Source organism: Petaurus breviceps, unplaced genomic scaffold (genome assembly GCF_028583685.1).
Source record: "Petaurus breviceps papuanus isolate PSGF00001 unplaced genomic scaffold, PetGlider_PUasm1.0 90847, whole genome shotgun sequence".
In the NCBI taxonomy this organism is placed as follows: Eukaryota; Metazoa; Chordata; class Mammalia; order Diprotodontia; family Petauridae; genus Petaurus; species Petaurus breviceps.
In genome coordinates this window covers 13,684,226-13,707,770 of record NW_027187360.1, presented here as the reverse complement: position 1 = coordinate 13,707,770, position 23,545 = coordinate 13,684,226, and the positions used below count along the sequence as shown (strand labels likewise).

The 23,545-nt window shown below is 38.7% G+C and overlaps 1 long non-coding RNA gene across 1 annotated transcript in view; it reads right to left on the bottom strand.

Annotated features, from left to right (window-relative positions):
* LOC138149618 (uncharacterized) overlaps positions 1-23,545 on the bottom strand; it is a 127,053-nt gene that overhangs the window by 75,216 nt on the left and 28,292 nt on the right. The gene's annotated exons all lie outside the window — the stretch shown is intronic.

Sequence of the window (23,545 nt, the reverse complement as noted above, 5' to 3'; positions counted from 1 at the left end):
GGAATACATTCATGCTATCAATTGCCATTTAGGAAAAAGCTCTAAATCACTAATAATTAAAGAAATGAACATTAAAACAATTCTGAGATTCTACCTTATACCCATCAAATTGGCAAAGTTAACCAAAGAGGAATGTGACAAATTCTGGACACTATGTGTTTAATAAAGTGCATTGTCGATAGAGCTATGAACTGGTCCTGCTGTTCAGAAAAGTAATTTGGAACTATGCTCCCAAAGTAAATAAACTGTATGTATCTTTTCACCTGGCAATACTACTACTAGGTCTATAAACCAAAGAAAGAAGAGGGGTCTATATCCCTCAAAGAAAGAAGAAAAGGATCCATGTGTTCCAAACTATACATAATAGCTCTTTTAGTGGAAGCAAAGATTTGGAAACTGAGGGAATGCCTCTTGTCTGGAGAAAGATTGAACAAGTTATGGTTTATGTATGTGATAGAATACTATTGTGCTATTAGAAATGATGAAGGTATAGGTTCAGAGAAACATGGGAAGACATAAATTGATGCCAAGTGAAGTAAGCAAACCAGGAGAATCATTGATTCAATAACAACAATTTTGTAAAGACAACCCTGAAAGACTTAAGAATAATCAACCAAAATTCCAGAGAGAGGTGATGGAATAAGAGTACAGATTAACAAATAGATATAGAGATGTGTGTGTGTGAGTGTGTGTGTGTGTGTATGTGTGTGTGTAATCTCTGCCTCTCTATGTGTATATATATATATATATAATAGGTATATATAAATATATTTCAACTTGGCTAATGCGGAAGTTTGTTTTGCTTGATTATGCATAAAATGAGTTGGTATTTTTGTGTGTTTTTTTTACTTTCTTAATGGGGGGTGGAAGGGAAAGAATGTGACTGTGAAAATAAAATAAAATTTAATTTAAAAAACCCAACAAACTCCCAACATGCTACAGACAAGGATACAAAGGAAAGATAAAAACAATTCTTGCCTTCAAAAAGGTTATGTTCTAACAGGAGGGGCAACATGCATGGGAATAGGCATATTTGTATACAAATATATGGAAAACACATACAAAACAGATGCAAGATAACTTTGGGGGTGGGGTGGGGAGCACCAGAAGCTGGTGGGTGGAGGGAGGGAGGAACCAGGAAAGGCCTTATGCAGAAGGTGTCCATTAATCTGAGTCTTAAAGAAAACCAGGAATTCTGAAAGGCAGAGGTGAGAAGGTAAAGCATTCTAGCTGTAGGGGACAGCCAGTGCCAAGGCATAGAAATGAAAGTTAATGATGTTATGTGTGAGGAGTGCAAAGAACCACTATATCTCATAGTATGACCCTCTGTTCTTGGAGAGCATGGATAGGAGACCAAGATGAGGAAGAGGAGCATTAAAGGCATGGGGGAAAGTCAGTGAAAATGCCTGGAGTTGTCATTTGTCAGGTGTAAAGAATAGCCAGGAGGCCACTGGTACTTGATCAAAGAGTTATGTGGAGGGCAATAAGAAGACTGGAAAGGTAGGAAGGGGCCAGGATATGAAGGAATTGAAAAGTCAGGGAAATTTGCACTTGAATCTGGAAGCCATAGGGAGCATCTGAAACTCCTTGAATTGGGGGAGGGAGGGGGAAATGGTCAGAATTGCATTTTAGGAAGATCAATTAGACAGCTGAATTAAGGATGGATCTGAGTGGGTGGAGACTTCAGGAAGACAGACCAACCAGAAGGCTACTGTAATAGGTCAGACATAAGATGATAAGGGCCTATATGGGAGGTAATGACTGTGTTAGAGAAAGGGGGACAAATAAGTGATGTTCCAAAGGTAAAATCAAAAGGATTTGACAAGAGATTGTATATAGGGTGATGAGAGAAACTGGGGAATTATGAAGGACACCTATATTCTTCTATGTGCTTCATTCCTCTCAAAGGGACATAAGTTTGAACTAGCTCTTTTTTTGTTTACTATGTGGTACTATTGATTCATATTGAGATTGTAATCCCCTAAAGCTCCCACAACTTTTTCATAAAAACAAAAACAAAATCGAGTAGAACCTCCCTAATATTGTAGAATTAGTATTGTGAAGGTAAGAATAAGATTTTATGTTTTCTGATTATATTTCACATTGTTAGATTTAATAGAATGCTGTGTGTGTGTGTATATATATATATATATATATATATATATATAGAGAGAGAGAGAGAGAGAGAGAGAGAGAGAGAGAGAGAGAGATGTTTCTGGCTCTTGATTTTAGGATATTCCTACCTGCTAGATATCATAGTTTTGTGTTGCCTGCAAATCTTATAAACATTACATTTATATCATTAGAAAAGTGATTGATTAAAAATGTTAAATAGTACAAGGCCCCAGACATATCTCTGGACTTATGCATTGGAGAATTCCTTCCAGGTTGATATTGAAACCAATTGAAAGTAGACATTAATGTCTGCCCTTTTGGTTAAGCCCTTCAAGTTGAATAACCCAATTGTACTATCACTTACTCCCCAAGGATAAGAGGAAGATAGTCTGAGTACTGTACTGGGATCCACAAAATCTTAAAAGACCCAGAAAAATCTATCCAAGGCATTGGGTAGATCTCTGACGGTTCCATGAAAGGACAAGCATGAGAAATGCACCCAGTAAGAAAGTGTGGAGCAGCTGAGATGAGCATACATGAAGGGAGTATCCCCACCAAAAAGATCATAGATCTGGTAACATAACCACATACAAATCATCCTCTTTCATATGCTACCCCTGCCCAAAAATCTTTGATAGCTTCCTAATTCGTATGGTCGTGGGTCTAGATCTGAAAACAGCACTAGAGACCATCTAGTCCAGTTTCCAAAAAGGAAACTGAGGCTCAGGCAGGCTAACAGATTTACCCAAGCTGTCTCAGAGACAGGATTCTGATATCAAAGTCAGTATGCTTTCAAGTCACCAACTCAACAAGCATTTATTAACAAAGATATAAAGACAAAACAAAACAAGTCAAGCAAACACAAAATAATCCCTGCCCTCAAGGAGCTCAGTCTAAAGGAAGTCTTCCCACTATATCTCACTACATTGCTCCTAAATTCTCTGCCTTGCCTTCAAGATCCTCCATATTAATTCCTATTATGTTTTAGTAGACATTTTAAAGCATTCATCTAAAGGAGTTCTTTCCTCTTCAAAGTTATTATTTACACATTCATTCCAATGATATTGTCTTGGCTCCACATACTCATCAATGGCTTTTTGAGAATCACATTTAAAGCTTCTTTAGGAGTTATCCAAGAAAATTCATGTATTCATTCTTCTTCACTGCAAACATCCATTTTTTTTTATCAATGTTAACAATTATTCCCTGATAGAAAACATCTTACTTTATAGTCTTCTGAGGTGCTGTGGCCCACTCTCACCACTTCATTGCCTGGTGACCAACACTGGGGATGTGCTTCTGTACACTTATCTAAGTTGGCCCTCAGAAGACAGACCTTCTCATCTGTCCCTTGGTCCACAGCCAAAGCTCCTCTAACTTGATAGGACTGGCCAGAACTTGTGATCTACCAGTCTACACCAAGAGGTAACCTTGGAGTAGGACTTGCTTTATTCATTGTTCTGTGGGGTCTAGTTAATGAGTTAATAATATAAAATAATAGCAGAGTCTGAATTAGGACTCAGGTCATACAGGGGAAGTAGCATGGTGCATTGGAGAGAGAATTGTCTTCAAAGTCAGAAGACCTGGGTTAAACAAAATAAAGTGCTCTGAAAACCTTCTGGACTTTCTGGGTGAGTCATTGAACCTTCTAAAACTGTGAGCTGCAGAGAAGGTGCCAACCTGCCATGTCTGAGGACATTTCCTCATTTGGGACTTCCTTGTACCTAAAATCCCAGGTCCAGTCTCTCTTCTTATTTTATGAATGGAGTAACTAATGCTGAATGATAGGAGAGATCTCAAGATAATTAAGAAGCTCTATAATTTTGGTAATGGAAGCATTCTTAGAGGTCATCTAGTCCAATTTCCCTCATTTTTCAAATGGGGAAACTAAGGCCAAAGGATCGTGACTTACCCTAAATCACACAGGTAGATTTAAAGTACAATCTCTTTTGTGTTTGAGGATAGGAGAAAGGAAGGAGCAGGAAGGAGGATGGGCACATAAATATTCAAAAACTAGTCAATACCTGAACTTCTTTTTGCTTTCTTTTGTGCTCTATAATTTTATCAATGTGGAAAACTTCTAGTGTGGAAGCTACCTTTATGGATGCAAATCAGCAACTTGTTTGTAACTAATGACAGAGGAGTAGAGTGCTGGACTTGCATTTAGGAAGACCCAAGTTCCAATCATGCCCCAGACACTGACTAGCTGTGGGACACTGGGAAAATCATTTAATCTTTCAATTTCCTAAGTTCAAATTCTGCATCACATATTTGTGTGATGACATGACACATAGCTATGTGTCCCTGGGAAAGTCAATAAAGTCCTTTCAGCCTCGGTTTCCGCAACTGTAAAATGGGAATGATAACAGTACCTACTTTACAGGGTTCGTAAGGATTGCAAACCTTAATGAGTTATATATAAATACTAGCTATTACTGTTATTTAGTCCTAGAGTTGTCTGAGGCACTATGAGAGTTAAGTGAGTTGACAAGGATCATACAACTAGTGCATGTCAGAAACAGGTCTTCAACCCATGTCTTCCCGAATTCAAAGATGCCCCTTCTCTTCACTATAACACTATGACTCTTACCTATTGTCTGTATTGTATTTACTGTTTGAGGTACTAAGGTTGGAGGAAGGAAAGATAGTTTCTTCAATGCTTTATTTTTGACCCCAAATAGTATTCCTCAGCATGGTCAACTATGCTACCCCCCCAGACTTAGGTCCTATGCCATGCAACCATTACCAATTGACCAAACCTACCTTCAAAGTGCAAAGAGACAAAGACACATCCAAAGAATGCGTTTCAGGCTTTGGTGATGATGCCAAGTGGGCCAGGGCTCAGCCTTAGCCTTCTACTGCTTGGCCCCAGAGGGAAGAGCTAGGAACGAGGGGTGAAAGTCACAGAGACGAAGATTTTGATTTCAATTAAGGAAAATGATTAGACCCATCCCACCAAAAGGGAACTAGGTCACTTCAGAAATCAGGGAGCTCTCTCTTGCTGGAGGTCTTCAAGTAGAGGCTGACTGCTTATCTAGGATAGAAATCTGGGATAGAAAGGATTTCTGTTCAGGTAAATGCTAATCTAGCTGCCCTGTGACAGGAGTATGCTAGGACCAGCTCTAACTGGTTCATGAGAGCCAATTGTTAAATTTTCACTGTCAGCTTTTATACCCTGGAAATAGGCAAATTCTACAAAGCAGGGCTTGATTTATTATTTTATTGATTTTTAGACTTACAAAGGCGATAGAGAAAATATTAATATTGCAGAATAAAATTAAAAGTGTGTACTTTTTTTTTGAGAACTTGTTGTTGACACTCCTATCCCATAAGTTTTATGTCCTTTGAATCTGTGAACATTTACAGACAGGAATCCAAACGTTACTACCTGTGTGACCTCAGAACAGTCTCTGACCTCCATTTTCTCCTCTGTCAAAGAGGGAAGTTGGACTAGATTATCTTCATGGGGCCCCTCCAGTTTTAAATCCCATGGTGCCATTTTCTAACAAAAGGAGTCTTGATGGAACCCCTGGTGGAACCACTCAGAAAGGGATCCTGCTCACTGGAATATAGAAATAATCTATTTACTAAGAAATCAGTTGTACCAAGGTATAGGTACATTTTGTCCCAGAAGCTGCATTCTACTTCTGGATCTATTTCTAAATTTCTGGACTTCACCATGACTCAGTTACCTTCTCACCCTGGAACTTTTCCTCTGTGCCCTGTACTTTCTTACCCCTAAGCAACCTTCTTCAATGCTCACCCCCTTCTCCCATTGGTGAGTTATTTTAGGGGTCTTCATTTTGAGGATGGTCTCAGACCAACCATTCTTTATTCTCTCCCAGCTATGCTTCTGACTGTCCAGACTTCCACCATGCTCCTGAGTGGGTACCTTCTCTTCCCTGCCTCCCAAGGTCAATTAGTCAGTCAATAAATGTTTATTAAGTGCCTGCTATGTGTCAAGCACTATGCTAAGTTCATGGATGAAAAGAAGGATAAAAGACAGTCGCTGACCTCAAAGAGCCCACAATCCATTGAGGGAAACAACATGCAAACAACTATGTACACATAAGTTACACAGGATAAATTGGAAAGAATTAACAGAGGGGGGATCAGAAAACGTTTCCTAGAGAAGGGAGGATTTTGAGTGTGACACAAAGGAGGTTCGGGTGGCCAAGAGGCAGGGATGAGGAGGGAGAGCATTCTGTGTATGGGGGAGAGCCAGTGAATGTGGCCTCACAAGGTCCTCGTCAAGATGAAATGAAATTATGTGTAAATATACACAACATATAAACACATACATGTATACTTACACATATATACCCATGTATATATGTGTATACATATATATACATACATACATTCACACACATATTATGTTTTGCAAACCCTTAAGAGCAACATAAATGTTAGTTAGCATTATCCAATGCTTGACAAGACAAAGGAATCCTGTGAGGAGATGAGAATAAAAAACACTTAAAAACCATAGGGTTCTTGTCTTTGAGGACCATAATGCTATTGGAGGTAGAGGAATGTGCCATGTACACAGATAAGCATAGTATCAGATAGAATTTGATAGAAGCAAAGAGAGATTCCAAGGAAGTGGTCTAGGAAAGTTGGAGGGAGGGGAATACTTTCAGCCAGGGGGATCAGGGCAGGTTTTGTGGATGAAATGGAAACTGAACTGAGTCTTAAAGGAAGAGAAGGATTGTCGACAGTGAGGAGGGGTGTGTTCTAGGCATGGGGCTTGAAAATTGGACAAATATGTATAAGTGGGCTAAATATTCTCAGTTCCTTCACCTGACTGCTATTTGTGGCAGGGGTCCTTAAACTTTTGTGAGTGTGTCATGGACCCTTTCAGTGTTCTGATGAAACCTATACTCCCCTTCTCAGAATAATGTCTTAAATACATAACAAAATACATTAAAATATAAATAAGATTACAAAGAAACCAAGTATACAAAAATAGCTATTGAAATTTTTTATACAAATTCATAGATGCCAAGCTAAGAAACCCTACTATGATGTGGTCTCCAGGATTTTCACTTTCCTAATTGCCCTTCTCTCTGGGGAATTCTCCATCAGAGGCAATTTAGTATGTAACAGGCTTAGAGTCAGGAAGACTGAGTAAATCACTTAACCACTCCATGCCTCAGTTTCCCCATCTAAAAAAGGGAGCTGGACTCCATGGCCTCTCATGTACCTGTTAGTTCTACATTTATGATCCCTTAGTTTCCTGGCCCAAGCACAGAAATTTTGAGCTGTCAGGTCTCTTGTGCCTCCTCCTCCCCTGAGGATTTGGCAGCTTTTGCATCAAGTAAATTCATTTAAAGAATGAAAGCCAGGAAGCAATTCTGAAAATGAAAGTAGGAATTCTTCAAAGCAGGAGCTGCAATTAAGGCGGGCTTGCTGAACCGAGAAAGAGCCTGTGATTAGGCTCTGGCTCACCTGCCAACCCAGTTATCACTTCATATCACTTGGTTTGTGAGTGAAAGCTTGGAGGCTTCAGAAATGAAATTTCCTTAAGTGGCTTCTCTGTCTGGCCCCTTCATAATCTCCAAGCAAGTTCCCTTTAAGGAAAAATGCACAGGACTTCCTCAAAAAAAAAAAAAAAGTTGCAGAGAGAGACAGACATGTTCTGCGCCATCCCTTTTTGGAGGAGGTAATGACTAGATTTCCACTAATGACAATCCTAGTCATTCACATTAACGTAAGAGATTTGATACAAAGCACTCTACATACATTATCTCATTTCATCCTTACAGCTCTGTGAGGTAAGCAGTATGATCATCTCTGCCTATGAGAAGTTAAAAGATTTGTTCAGGTTTTCATATAGCCAGCAAGTGTTTGAGGCAGGATTTGAACCTAAGCCTTCCAGACTCTAAAGTCACATTAGGTGGCATAGTGGATAGTGTCAGGCCTGGAGTCAGGAAAGACTGAGTTCAGATCCAGCCTCAGACTCTTCCTAGCTGTGTGACCCTGGACAAGTCCTTTAACCTCTTGTTTGCCTCAGTTTCTTCAACTGTAAAATGGGGATCATAATAGCATTTACTTCCTAGGGCTATTGTGAACATCAAATGAGATAATATTTGTAAAGTTCTTAGCACAGTGACAGGAATGTGTTGTTCAGTCGTTACAGTTGTGTCTGACTCTTCATGACCCAGTTTGAGGTTTTTGCGGCAAAGATATTGCAGTGGTTGGCATTTCCTTCTCCAGCTTATTTTTCACAGAAGAGGAAACTGAGGCAAACAGGGTAAAGTGACTTGCCCAGGGTCACACAACTGGTAAGTGTCTGAGGTTGGATTTGAATTCAGGATGATAAATCTTCTGGACTACAGACCCTGAACTCTATCCACTTAGATAAACTCTATGCCACTTAGCCACCCTGACATATAGTAAGTTCTTTTTGTTTGTTTGTTTTTTTGCTTTTGGGAGGGGGAAGAGGAGGGCAATTGGGGTTAAGCGACTTGCCCAAGGTCACATGGCCAGTTTTTGTGTTAAGTGTCTGAGATCGGATTTGAACTCAGGTCCTCCTGACTCCAGGGCCAGTGCTCTATTCACTGCACCACCTAGCTGCCCCCACATAGTAAGTTCTTAATTCTTGTTTCCTTCCTTCCCCTCCAGTTATGGTCCAATGAGTCTTCCTTTGAGAGATACTAGGAAAGTTAACCTCTTTGTTCTCCTCAATATTTGTGTGACAGACCTATCTAATTACGTCTGTCTATCTAATAACATCTACTCAGGTTTCTATAGTATCTAAATTCTTATACTTTCCTCCCAACAACCCTGTGGGGAAACTAGTATACCCATAATTATCTTCATTATAAGGCAGATTAGCCTTACACAGTGTGGACATTTATTGAATTAGGAAGATGAATTGGGGAAACTGAGACTCTAAGTGACTGCCACAGGATCACATAGCTGGTAAGCAGAAGTCATAGGATTGGATTCCAGTGTTGAATGATGCCCCAATCCATCATTCAGTCCATCATCTTATTTCAACAAACACAACCTCTGAAGAGAACAGAATGACAAGTTTCCCCATTTTTAGAAAGTGCTTCCCTCACAACAACCAATGCAAGTATAATTATTCCAGCCTCCCATTCCTGAAGTGCCTGGGTCCCAGATAGGGTCTGCAGAGGCGTGACTGACCAAAATCAGGCAGCAACTAGAACTGCTAGGATTTGAACACAGGTCTTCGGGGGCTTTTGATTTCACATGTATACTTTATACTACACTGAGCTTCCTCTTGTTTACAAATAGGGAAGACTCAAGCTAGTGACAAAATTGGGAGTCTTCCAGAGATTTGCTAAAGGCTTCTGAGGGTTGATGGTTAAATTTTTAGTGTGGGCATTTACACCTCAGAAAACAGCAAATGCTTCAAATCAGGACTTGATTTATTGTTTTATTGGTTTCTAAACTTTAGAAAGTGTGGCTGAAGCAGACTAAACTTAAAAGTTATACTTTTTTTGAGAGCCAATTGTTAAACATTTGCCAGAACTCCCCTGGAGTCTTCTGACTTTTTTTCAGGTTGCTTTGCACGCCACTCCATCAGCTCACAGGATGCAGACATTGCCAACCAATAGCATTATTTGGCCCCCAGATCTTTCTGTTTCTCTCATTCCTTTGTTCCTGGTCTTCATGCTAACTCATGGAACAGAAAGAACATTCATTCTTATTATTCTGGCTCTACTTTGGTTAACTTTCATTTATGGACTGCTGCTAGGTGGCACAGTGAATAGAGTATTGGATCTGGAGTCTGGAAGACCTGAGTTCAAATCTGGCCCCAGCCCCTTACTAGCTGTGTGACCCTGGACAAGTCAGTTAATCCTGTTTGCCTCAGTTTCCTCATCCACAAAATGATCTGGAGAAGAAAATGGCAAACCACTCCAGTATCTTTGACAAGAAAACCCCAAATGGGGTTATGAAGAGCTGGACACAACTGAAACAAGTGAACAACAGACCCCAACATGTCCCATGAGCTAAAGGCTTTCTGAGCTACCTTTCAATCTGTTCCATGCACCTGCAGCCAGACCAGAAGTTTCTTGACCTCATCTTATTAGAATAATAATGCCAGAAAAGGAGATTTCCTATCTGACACATAACTGACTATTAGCCCTATCTACTTGTGCCTTCAATTTATGCAATCAGATAAAGCTTCCATAGACACTATCCAATTCAACAGGCATTAATTAAGTGCTTCCTGAGTACGGATTGTTGTGCTTGGCTCTGGCAAGGAGAAGAAGGAGGGGGAGCTCAGAAGTAGCTGGGTCAGGGTGGAAGACAAGGTGTAGGCAGGATGTAGTTACAGGATCAAAAATCTGGAGGGGGACAGCACCTGGGAGGGCTTCTGGTCTGACCCCCCTCATTTTACAGATAAGGGAACGGAAACAAAGAAAGGATAAGTGATTTACCTAAAGACATAGGAAGGAACAGAGCTGGATTTGTAGCTGCATTCATATGTATGGACATATACAAATTTGTTTTTTTTTGTTTGTTTTTTCTTCATTTTCAAAGAAGACTGGCAACACCACAGGGTGAGTCTGGCCTTGGGGGTACATTGGATTTAAGTGAGGCAGAGCTATGTAAAGTTGGCCTCACTCTCTCCTCCAAAGTCATGGAAGGTCAATGGCAAGACAAAAGTCAAGAAACTGTCAATGGTCTGGGATGCAGTGGATGCCCTTGGCATCTTTGATGTCTGACCAAGCTCTAAGAGTGTCTGCATCACAGCCTACATCAGCTGCCTCCACAGCTATTGGAACAAATTATTCCCATCTCTTCATTCCACCAAGGCAAGTCTTCACATGCTTGGGCTAGACATCCCCTTAATTCACCACCAGGTTTGAGGACTCAATATACATACATATATACACACACACACATATGTATGCACATACATATACACACATATGTAAGCATGTACACATATACGAATGTATGGATATATACTTGATTGGGTGCCAGATTCAACATTCCCCCCTGCTGAACTCTGCTCCTTAGAGAGAGACATGGGGTGCTAAGGGATTAACATCTTTCCCATGGTAACATGGCTACTATGCACTGGAAGCATGACTTAAACCCACATCTCCCTAAATTTAAGGTAGTTTCTCTATCCACTAGTCTATGCTGCCCCTCAGGAGAGAGAGGAGAGCTAGATACATAGATTTGGAGTGGCACATGTATGGTGGCAATAATGAAACCTGAAAATGAATAAAATCAGGGCAGCTAGGTGGTACAGTAGATAAAGCATTGGCCCTGGAGTCAGGAGGACCTGAGTTCGAATCCGACTTCAAACACTTGCTAGTTGTGTGACCCTGGACAAGTCACTTAATCCCATTTGCTTTCCTCCCCCACAAAAAAAAGAATGGATCTAATCTTTAAGGGATAGAATGTAAGAGAGATGAGAAGAAGGTCTAAGACAGAGCCTTGTGGATATTAATGCTTAAGTGGTAGAAGGATGGTGAACCAATGAAAAATACTGAGGAGGAGTGGTCAGAATGGTAGGACAAGAGCCAAGAGAAAGCAATGTCACAAAAACCAAAAGATAGAGATGGGACTAGCCAACAAAAATCAAAAGCTACTTAAATATTCAGGAGGATGAGACTGAGTAGAAGGCATTGTTTTTTCTTCTTAGAGATCCTAGGTAACCATTTCAATAAAACCAAAAAAACAACAGGATCAGTCAGTGTTCAGATTACAAGGGACTGCGAAATGAGAACATGGTGAAGAAGCCAGTGGTGACAGCACCTTTAATGAGAGGGGAGGGGAGGGAGTAGACAAGAGGATCGTGGGCTTTTAGATTTAGAGCTGAGAGAGATCTGAGTTTGTGTCATCCAACTGGCTCATTTTACTGATGAGAAGAACTGAAGTCCAGATAGGATATGACTGCCCAAGGCAGGACTTAAATGCCAAATTCAGCATGTCCCTCACCCTACCCCACATAGAGAGATATATGGGGTGTGGAGGGTTAAAGTCAAGTATATAAGATCTTCCTTATTCCAAGCCCACATTGTACTACAATGTCTCTACTTTGTGGAGTTTAATGTCTATTAGGGGGATACATACTAAAGAAATTATGATACAGATAGATAGATATATATATACATATACACAGAGAGAAAAAGAGGTGTGTGTATGTATGCATAAATATATACCATATATACATATCTACACATGGGAAAGGGCCCTCCATGCATTTTTGTTCGATGACTCCTCTTATGAAATCAGCTCTAAAATATTGTCTACTCTTGCCCACATAAACTCATGCTAACATTGTTCTGTCCTGATCTTGGTAATCTATTTGTAAAGACTATTTTATAGCTCCTCTGGCAACTGTAGCCTTCTAATGGCCCTTGGCCTAAAGTATAAAATTCTGACCTGACTAACCCTCAAGCAGAACTCAGCCTGATTGTGCACAAGGCCATGCACGGCTCCATCCAGACTTATAAAGAGCAGCCCCTGCCATCTATGACCTTATGTTTTTTTTTTCTTTTTGGAGGGCAGTTGGGGTTAAGTGACTTGCCCAGGGTCACACAGCTAGTTTTTTTTGTGTTAAGTGTCTGAGGCCAGATTTGAACTCAGGTCCTCCTCCTGACTCCAGGGCTGGTGCTCTATTCACTGCACCACCTAGCCGCCCCTATGACCTTATGTTTCATAGATATAACACAGATGTATGGAAGAGGGAACAAAAAGAGAACACGTGTATATAGCTATGCATACATGTCTATGTATAGATACACACCAAGTATATAAATGTATACATAGATATCTACAATTAGGTCTCCATGTCTACATAGAACTGCATTGTTGCTTCCTTTTCTGTACTTTTAGGTAGAATTCAACATTTCTATTTAGTAACCTTCCCTAGTCATTCCTTTAACTTATAACTCTGTGTCTGCGTCTGTGTCTGTATCTGTCTTTCTGTCTCTGTCTCTGCCTCTCTCTGTTTCTGTCACTCTGTGTGTGTATATCTATCTATCTGTCTATCTATCTATCTGTCTGTCTGTCTATAATCTATTAATATATCTATGCAGTGTATTTGTCTATCTATATCTATACACATACATATATGTGTATTTGTGTATACACACATATATCAAGGGCTCCTTTGTATACTTTGGGCTGTCAGTACTATTCCTTAGCTGAGTACAACTCAGACTTCAGGGCTTTGTGTGCTGAGTGTGGTATCTGACAGAAGGACTGAATTTCATCATTTCAAAAGCACTGACTCATCCAGTGATTAGCCGATGTCAATCTTAAAGGGTTTAGTGATGGGAAATGATTTTATTAAAAACAAAACCTCAATTTTCATAGTATAAAAAAGATTTGCAAAGCATTTTCTTATGATAACCTTGTAAAGTAGGCCCCCATTTTACATATGAGAAAATTGAGGTTCAAGGAAGTTCAGATCCTTACAGATATTCACATGATTATTAGTGTCAGAGACAAAATTTGAAACCACACATCTTTCTAATTCCAAAGTCCAGCAGTCTTGAGGAATACAGTAGGATAAGTCAGTATGTTCAGAGGAGTCTTCTATGAGTCAGATCCTTGGGGAATAAGCCCCAAAATGGCCTCCCAAGGGCATCCTATCATGCTAGGAGAACAGTATCCCTGAACCCAACAGTTCTGTTTAGAGATAGGCCTGGTTGACTGAATTGCTTTTTTGCCCCCTGTATTTTTAGGTATTATTCAACATTTCTGTTCAGTGACCTTCCCTAGTCATCCCTTTAACTTATCCCTTGTCTTTCAGTCTCTGTTTCTATCTTCGTCTTTGTCTCTGTCCTTCTCTGTGTTTCTGTTGCTTCTTGTGTGTCTCTGTATCTTTGTGTCTCTGTCTCAATGCTTCTATTTCTGATTCTCTGTGTGTCTGTCTCTCTACCTCTCTCTGTCTCAGGGTGAACCTCCTCATTTCTCCCCATTCTCTGCCACCATTAGTTAAAAGCTCTGTGCCTCTTGCTTGATTTAATCTCTATATTATACATTAATTCAAAAATCATTTATGATACTATATAAAAGACTGTACTTGGTAGTGGGAGAGAGAGGGACAACGACAAAAAAAATGGTCCCTGCCCTCAAAAAGCTTAATTTTATTGGAGGATATAACATATTAATTAATAAGTAAATATTATTTGAGAAGTGAATGGAAACTAAAGATTAGGGGGATTGGGAAAAGCTTCCAGGTGGAGGTGGTTAGTACCTGAGCTGAATCTTGAAAGAAGGTAAAAATTCTAAGCTACAAAGGTGAAGAGGGATGCATTCCAGTCATGGAGGATGGCCTGTGTAAAGATTGATAGGTGATAGAATGCCCGCTTTTGGAGTATTTGGCCATCTTTTGTCAAGTAGATTAATTTGAAACGTAGAATGTGTGAAGGGAAATAATGTGAGATAAATCTGGGGCTGTAGGCTAGAATTTGAAATGAAAAGCAATAGGGAGCCACAGGAGATCATTGAGCCAGGTAGTATCATGGGCACTATGCTTTAGGAAGATTATTATTGGGCACTCTGTGGAGAATGGATTAGAGAGTGAAATGACTGGAAACTAAGAAACCAATTAGGCTTTTTCAATTGTTCAGGCAAAAGGTGATGATAGATATACCCATTCAATGACCTTAGCCTTCCTTAACATATTTCTGATTTAATGGGCTTGGAGTTAGAAAACATTTGAATTCCAACCTTGATACTGTGTGACCTCTGGCAAGTTGCTTAACTTCTTTACACCTCAGTTTCCTCATCTGGAAAATGAGATAATAATACCTGTACTACCTAGTTCAAAAGGTTGTTTTGCAAATCTAAATATGCTGTAGAAAGACTAGCTACTGTAATTAAAAATAATAATGTTATTACGATTACACACAGTCTGGTTGGATTTCATTGCAAGGATTCCTTTCTTTCCTTACAGAACTCCTTCTCCAGCCAATTAGTTCTTCCTCTCTCCTTCATCCCAGAGGGTTACCACTCCATTCCTAAGGAACCTCTTATTCCTATGAAAGCCACATTTTTCTTAGGCAAAAATCTCTCATGATAACATGTATCAGTGAACCATTAATTTAGGGTTAGAAGGGAGCTTAGAGGACATCAAGTCCAATGCTTTCCCATTTTACAGATGAAGAAACTGAGGCAGAGAAATTAGTTCCACGGTCTCACAATTAGTAAGTATCTGAGGTAGGATTTGACCCCCAGATGTTTCCAATTTCAAGCCCAATACCCTCTCCATGATACTGCCTCACTATAGCTGTGGACATTACTAGGAATTAGATATTTGGGTGTCTTGGACAAATTCTAGCCCTAAGTTTGTGTTTCTACAGAGCCCTGGTATGTTTTAGTTTGATTTTAAGTGTCTTCATGTAGAAAACATAGATGTTTCTGGGGGAACCTCTCTATATTCATACTCTGCCTTCTCCCATACCTGGAATGTATTCTCTTCTCCATCTTTACCTTTCTGAACCCTTCCCTTCCTTCAAGACATATCTCAGGGGTCACTCCTGCCACACCTGAAAGTGTTTTCTCCTTCACTTTTTCTAGAGCATTTTACCTGAGTCTCCCCTTTACCTCCATCTTGTCCTACCTTGTACTATATTTCTTTGATCCACATGCCATAACCTTCACATGTAGAATATAAGCCCCTTGAAGACAGGGACTATGTATTTTTAAAAAATAATAAATCTCTGCCTTTCTGGTGCCTTGCCCATGGAGGATGTTTAATGAATGCTTTTTAAATTTATCAAATAGGAGCCTGAATCAAAAGTCAAGGGCAATATCACTAACAGAAATTGTAAAGTCAGAATAAGAAGCAAGTTTAGGGCAAAAGATAATCACCTTGGCAAGCCTGAGCATGGGTGAAGTGATGGGACTCCTTCCAGGCCCTAGAGCAATCAACCAAATGGGGCTCATTTTAGAGCTGAAGGCAGGGAGTGGCACAAAGACCAGCTCTCCTAACTCCAGGCTCATGACCACTGAGTGGGGTGTGTGACTTGGAAAGCCCAGCACCAACATTTTCACCAGGTGTGATCGGGAGAAGTGCTGATCCAGCTGGTGACTAACTGACTTCTATCATAAATGACTGACTAACCCAGCAGATAACTAAGCAAGCACTGGGCAGAGATAACACCCTGTGGAAACGCTTATTAAACTTATTATTTCTGCTTTTATGAAGATTAATAACAGCAGCGGCTACCACCCGATGGATGGATCTTTTTTGGCCTCCTGTGAGAGCTTTCCCAAAATAGACATTAGAAGATGAATCTGACCCCACCTTTCCCACTAAAGAAAGGAATCCCAGAATCAAAGACTTTGAAGGCCAAGGATGACCTTAGCCGTGAGCCAGAGGAAGCAGCAGAGGAGGCCCAGACCTCTAGGTTCCTCCCACAGGGAACTACTTTTCAAACAGAAATAATTTCCCCTCTTTCCTTTGCCATATTTTTATTTTGTTTGAAATTCATTTCATCAGCCATAATATAAGGACACTGCCCACTATCTCTGTCTCATCCTTTCCATCCTTTCTTCTTGGCCACTTTGGTATAAATGCCTTGAGGCTCTGGAAGCCAAGGAATGTTGAATATTTATCTGGAATCCTAATCTAGGGAAATTAGAAGCTTTACTCTCAAATACTGAAAAATACTTGGATATTCAGATTATTGAGGTTGAGATTATGGAACTCCAGACCTGAGAATGACCTTTGAATATGAAATGCAAAATATAGAGATGGAAGAGATATTTAAACCATGAAAATGCTAGAGTTGGAAAGGGCCTCAGACATCATCTGGTCCAACCAACTCATTTTTCAAAAGAGGAAATTGAGGTCTAGAGAGGTGACTTGGCTGACTCTAAGACATAGAGTTTGAATGGTGGGAATGGAACAAGAATTCAGGTCGTTTCATGCCCCCAAATATCTATAGGTCTCTGTTTTAGGGTGGATTTCTCAGCACCAGGTCTACCCCCTAACCAAAACTAAAGGTGTTAATTAAACCATGCATACCCTTTGATCCGGTGATATCAATATTAGGTCTATACCCAAAGAGAACAAAGAAAGAGGTAACAAACCCATATGTATTTATTGCAGCTTATTTTCTAGTTGCAAAAAAAAAAAACAACTGGAAATGAGGAGTAGAGTGCCCATCAATTGGGGAATGGCTGCATAAGGTATAGTATACGAATGTGATGGAATAGTATCGATTCTTTAAGAAAGGATAAAAGGGATGGTTTCAGGGGAAGTCTTATAACACTGACAGAGAGTGAAATGAGCAGAACCAGGAGAACAATTCACACAATAACAATAATATTGCAAAGATGGTCAGCTGTAAAAGTTTGAAATGACCAACCACAATTCTAGAGAAATAATGATGAAACATGATATAAGTCTCCTGGTAGAAAGGTACCCTCTGAGTTCCAGATGGCAGATTGAGATTTTTTTAACAGACCAATTGGGAAATTTGTTTTGCTTTACTATATATGTTTGTAACAAAAAATTTTGTTTTTCTTGCTTTCATATGGCATGGTGGAGGTGGGGAGAGAAGAAAACAGAACTTTGAAAAAAAAAAACCAAGATTTAATTTAAACAATAAAATTTTTAAAAACAAAGGAACTATCATTTGAATACCTAGATCCCTCCCTTTCCTTGTCCATTCCTTCTTTCAAATGAACCTTAGAAAGGTGCCTCAAAAAGACTTTATATTACAATATATATTAAAGTTAAAGATAACCTAAAAGAATGATTCTCTAATCAAATGAAAGACTTTTAGTCACAATTAATTTGGCATTGTTTATTCTACAAGCAGTTAAGTATTGCTTTGGAAAGTCACATAACTTCTCTGAGTACCATTTTCCCCATTTGTTAATAAGGAGGGGATTGGAAGTGGTGACTTCTAAGTTCCCTTTTAACTTTAAATTTGTGATTCTACGACCCAATATACCATGTTCGGCGCAGGTATACAAAAATAATAATTAGACAGTCTTTGTCCTCAAGAAGCTTATATTCTACTGGAGGGAAACGACATGAATGCACATGAGTAAGCAGAAAATACACATACAATTAAGTACAAAATAATTGCAGAGAAAAGGTACTTAACTAGCTTAGCTACCAGGGGGGATCAAGACCAGCCTCTCTTGGTACCTGAGGCGAGCTTGGAATGAAACAAGGCACAGGAAGAGGCAGAAGTAAGGAGGAAGGGTCTTTGGCTCGTGGAGAACAGAGGGACAGGGAAGAGAAATGGCATCTGATAAGTACAGAGCCACCCTAGAGCTCCATGCCACATAGTTGCCGGTTCATTCTGCCTATGGCTAATTGCACTAACTGATCAACTGATCAATCAACATTGTCTGCTATGGGACAGATACTGTGCTGGTCACTGGGTACGTGCAGACAAAAAATTAAAAACAATTCCAGCTCTCAACCACACATAATTAGGATAATTGTAATACATAGTGTTTTATGATGAGTGCATCAGAAAAATGCAAACAAAATGCTACATGAACTCTGAAGAGAGAAAGGTCCCTCTGTGTGTTTGTGTGTATAGACACACATACATACACATATGAAAAGAGAAAGGGTCCCTATATATGTGTGTGTATATACATATATACGTATATATACACATAGATAAGCTGGTAAATCTTTAACAATCAGCTCTCTGAAAAAAGCACAATATATTTTTAAGTTTAATCTTCATTATTAACATTTTCTCCATCATTTTTTTAGATCTATACAATTAACAAATCAATAAATCAAGTCCTGATCTGTAATGTTTGTTTATTTCAGAGGTATAAATGCTCACAACTAAAAATACAACAATTGACTTATGAACCAGTACAAGCTGGTTCTAGCACACCCCTGTATTTCTTATGTTCTAATATTTTATGAGTTTCTCATACTCTGTTCTTAGTAAATGATCTGAGCTCAGCCCAGTATCTGGAGATACTCTATTGCTGAGTTCGCTGTCTTGAGTGCTGCAGTGGAAATAACCTAGGATTTGGAACCTGAGGTTAATAGCCTAGTTCTACTCCTTACTATGTGAAACCTTGCGAAAATCTCTTAACCCTTCTGGGCTTCAGTTATTTCATCTGAAAAATGGAGGTGCTGGAAGAGATAATCAATCCCTTCCAGTTTTAAATACTGTGATTTTAATTCTAGCTGACCAAAAACTCAGGGGAGCCCAAGACTGTTCCTGCCCGATCCCTCTTGGCTCTAGGCATTCCCTGGGGCACTGAGGGAGTCTGCAGTTGTCAATTCCAGTGTTCAGCTTTGTTGATCAATGAAGAGGTCTAGAGAGTAGACAGTTATAGTTCCAACAGAGCAATTCTGCTGTATTTATTATTTGCAGTGGCCCATTTAGGTTGGAAACTTCCCCAACAGAGTTGGAAAAGGCAATTTCCAAAATGATACTCATACATTGACTTGATAAAATGACGATTCTTTTTCACTGGGTTTAGAGCTGTCTTCCTGGTCAGTAATGGGGATGGGTTTGATAAATCCATCAGCTCTTCTTCTCACACAAGTTTGAACCAATGGCCTTAGTCTCATTAACAAACAATGAGCCCATAGTTTGAACTCATTTGTCTGGAAAGGTCAAGGTTGTAGGTAGAGAAACTGGGAATATGGGAACTTGAGGTTATATTCACCAAGTACCAGAGCCCTAGAATTAGGTCATTCCCCCTTAAGTTTGAAAAAATGTCAAATTTAGGAGAACTAAAAAGAAGACTGACTTTATATAGCTCCCAATGAGGAGATACAGGCTGAAAATATCAACAAGGTCAGACGATCTTGGGATAAATTCCTGGATGTTACTGATAAATACGAAGTCGTTTATTAAAGGAAAATGAGAAAGTAATTGTTATCCTTTCAAGACATGAGAGGTAATGTGTTGGAGTGGATAGAGGACTGGTGTGGAGTAAGGAAGACCTGCTAGGAATCAAGTCTTGCCTCTAATAGATGGTAGCTGTGTGACCTTAGGTAAATCACTTAAGATCCCTGTGTTGTAGTCAAGCCTATGAAACTATAGATTATAGACAGTTTTGATCTGTATCAGTAAAATGAGTTTCCATAGAGGAGCTTTCCTCACTCTCTGCCCCACAACATACAGAAAATCATAAAGATTTAGAATACCTTTTTAAAAATACTTTGGCATCTAAAATTTCATTTGATTTTCACAAAGATGCTGTGAAATAAAGCCAAATAGGAGTTATTCGCCCTCATTTTACAAACAAGGAAACTGAAGATAGATGGTCAATGGACTGCATATGGTCACATAGATACTGAAGATGGAGGAATTAGGAATCAAAATTAAATTTTCTGACTTCCTGAATTCGGTGCTTATTCTACTTAAAATAACATTTAGGGCACATCCTTGAGTTTTCTGTTTGTTCTGTCGGAAAGGAGGACAATTGGATACTCTTATACTTTGTCCCATGATCCATCCATCCAATACATAGCCATAGACTGAATAGACCCTCGGTATTCTCACTGGAGAATTCTATTGTTGTTGACCAAAATCTCAGAAGGTATCTGGTCTACAGAGTGCCTAAAGCAAAAACTTCTACAAAATCCTTGACAATGGCCACTTAGCTTCCACTTAATGGGGAACTCATTCTTTCTAGAAGTATCCTATTCCACTTTCCTTTGGACAACTCTAATTGCAAAGAAGCTTTTCTTATCAGCCTAAATCTGCTGCCCTTCACTTTCCTCCCATTATACTTACAAGCTATTCATTTAACATGACTCAACAAAATATGTCATCATTAGGAAGACACTAAACCTGTGATTTTCTTTTAAAATACTTTTTTATTGATATTTTTCTGAAAGTTATCCCATATGGCAGATAGCATTTTTAGGAAAGAAAAAAAAATTCATTACAATTGATCGATACATTAAAAAAAACCTAAAAACATGTGTAATAGCTGTCAATCTCCTACCTCCCCAAAGGGGTAGGTTGGGGGCATTTTCTCATATTTCTTCATTCGAGTCCCACTTAGTCCCTATAATTTTGTTACATTTATTTTTTTTTTTGATGTGCTGTTTTTTTCCATTTATATTTTTGTAGTTACTGTGTATATTGTTTTCTTGGCTCTGTTTACTTTACTCTAGGTCAGTTCATATAGATCTTTCCATTTTCTGTATTCATCACAAACATCATTTCTTATAAATATTAGAGCACAGTAGTGTATGATTACATTCATGTACCACAGTTTGCTTAGCTATTCCCCAATTGATAGGCATCTACTTTGTTTCCAGTTCTTAGCTATAACAAACAGTGCTGCTATAAATATTTTGGTGTTTATGGGGCCTTTCTTAGGGCATAAGCACAGTAATAGAGTCTCTGTCTGGCTCAAGGGATAAAGAAATTTTAATCATTTTATTTGCATAATTCCAAGTAGCTTTCCAAATGGTTGTATCACTTCATAATTCCATCAACCATTTACTAGTGTGTCTACCTTCCTATAACCCCTCTACATTGGTACCATTTGGGGATCATTCTTGCCAATCTGCAGGGAATGAGGTGAAAGTTTAGTATTATTTTGATTTGCATTTCTTTTATTATTAGTCATTTAAAGCATTTTTAATGCCATTATGAATCCTTTACAATCCTTTAAAGAACTGTTTCTTTAAATCCTTTGACTATGTGTTGGGGAATGTCTATAAAATAATATATACACACGTCGGTGTATATATATATGCATATAAATAAAATGTGTGTATATGTGTGCTTATATCTGTACATATACATACCTGTATACATGCATATGATATGTATACATGTGTATGTGTGCACATACATATATCTTGGATACCAAACCTTTATCAGAAAAATGTATACAAAGATTTTATCCCATTTAACCACTTTCCTTCTTATCCAATATCCATTAATATTGTCTGTGCAAAAATTTTTCCATTTCAAGTAATTAAAGTAATCTATGAGCACTGGCCCTGGAGTCAGGAGGACCTCAGTTCAAATCTGGCCTCGGACACTTAACACATAAACTAGCCATGTGAGCTTGGGCAAGTCACTTAACCCCAATTGCCCTAACTTCCCCCCTCCAAAAAAAGCAAAAAAAAAAAAAAGTCATCTGTGATGTATTTTATCTTTTGTAATTATCTCTGTCTCATTTGGTTAAAAATATATCTCCTACCCATAGCTATGAGAAGTATATGATCTATTTTTCTTCTAATTTTTTTATATCATGATCTTTAATACTAAGTTTACATAACTATTCAAAATGTATTGAGGTATGTGATGTATATAGGTATAAGGTGTTGATCTAAGCCTAATTTCTACCACACTACTTTCCCATTTTCCCAGCTTCTTAAGTAATTTATGCTTTCCATTTCATCAGACTGGATTATTGAATTCCATTGTTTCTGATTCTCCCTTTTATAGTCTGTTCCATTGATCTGTCTCTCTACCCGTGTTTCCCCGATAATAAGACACTGTCTTATTAATTTTTTTGGAAAAAAAAACACCAGAGGGCTTATTTTCAGGGGAGAGCTTATGTTGTCCTGCCTCAGCTCTCCTCTGTGGCACTGCTCTCAATGGCTCCAGCAAGCAAATCACTGGGGAAGAACAGGATGATACAGAGGGTACCGTAATGTAGCGTGTAGCGAAGGGGATCACCTTCACTACAGTAGCAATCTCAATAAGGCTTATTTTTGGGGGAGGGCTTATTTTCAGGATAGGTCTTATTATTGGGGAAACACGGTATTAACCAATACCAAGTGGTTTTAATGACTGCTACTTTGTAATATAGTTTGAGGCCTAGAAGTACTATCCTACCTTCTTCCTTCTCATTTCCCTTAATATTCTAGATCTTCTATTCTTTTTCCAAATAAACTTTGTTATTACTTTATCAAGTTCTATAAATTATCCCCTTGGTTATTTGATTTGTATAATGTAAGTAATTAGTTTTGGCAATGATGTCATTTTTATTATATTGGCACAGCTTAGCCATGAGTCCCAAATGTTTCTCTAGCTATTTAGGTTGTTCTTTATTTTTTAAAGGAGTTTTTTGTAATCTATGAAATCTATATGTAATCTATGAAATCTTTGAATCTATACAAGTTTTTGCGTGCTTTGGGAGGCTGATCTCCAAATATTTTATTCATTTTGTAGTTATTTGGATGGGATTTGTCTCTATTGTTTCTTCTTATGTTTTGTTGTTATTATATAGAAATGTTGATTTTTGAGGACCTATTTTGTAGTCTGCTAATTTGCTAAAGCTATTAATTATCTCAATTAGTGTCTTTTTTTTGCAGATAAAAGAAAAGTCCTTTATTTTGTAGGCTGAATGTAGGCATGAGTGTAGGCAATAAACTAGTGATACTACTGCAGTCACTTAATTACTAAAAATTTCCAATATCTTAAAAGACAGCAAATAATTTAATCTAAACTCATATCTTCCTCTTCATCTTTCTTGTTCTTTGCATCTCCTTCCTTTTGGTCAG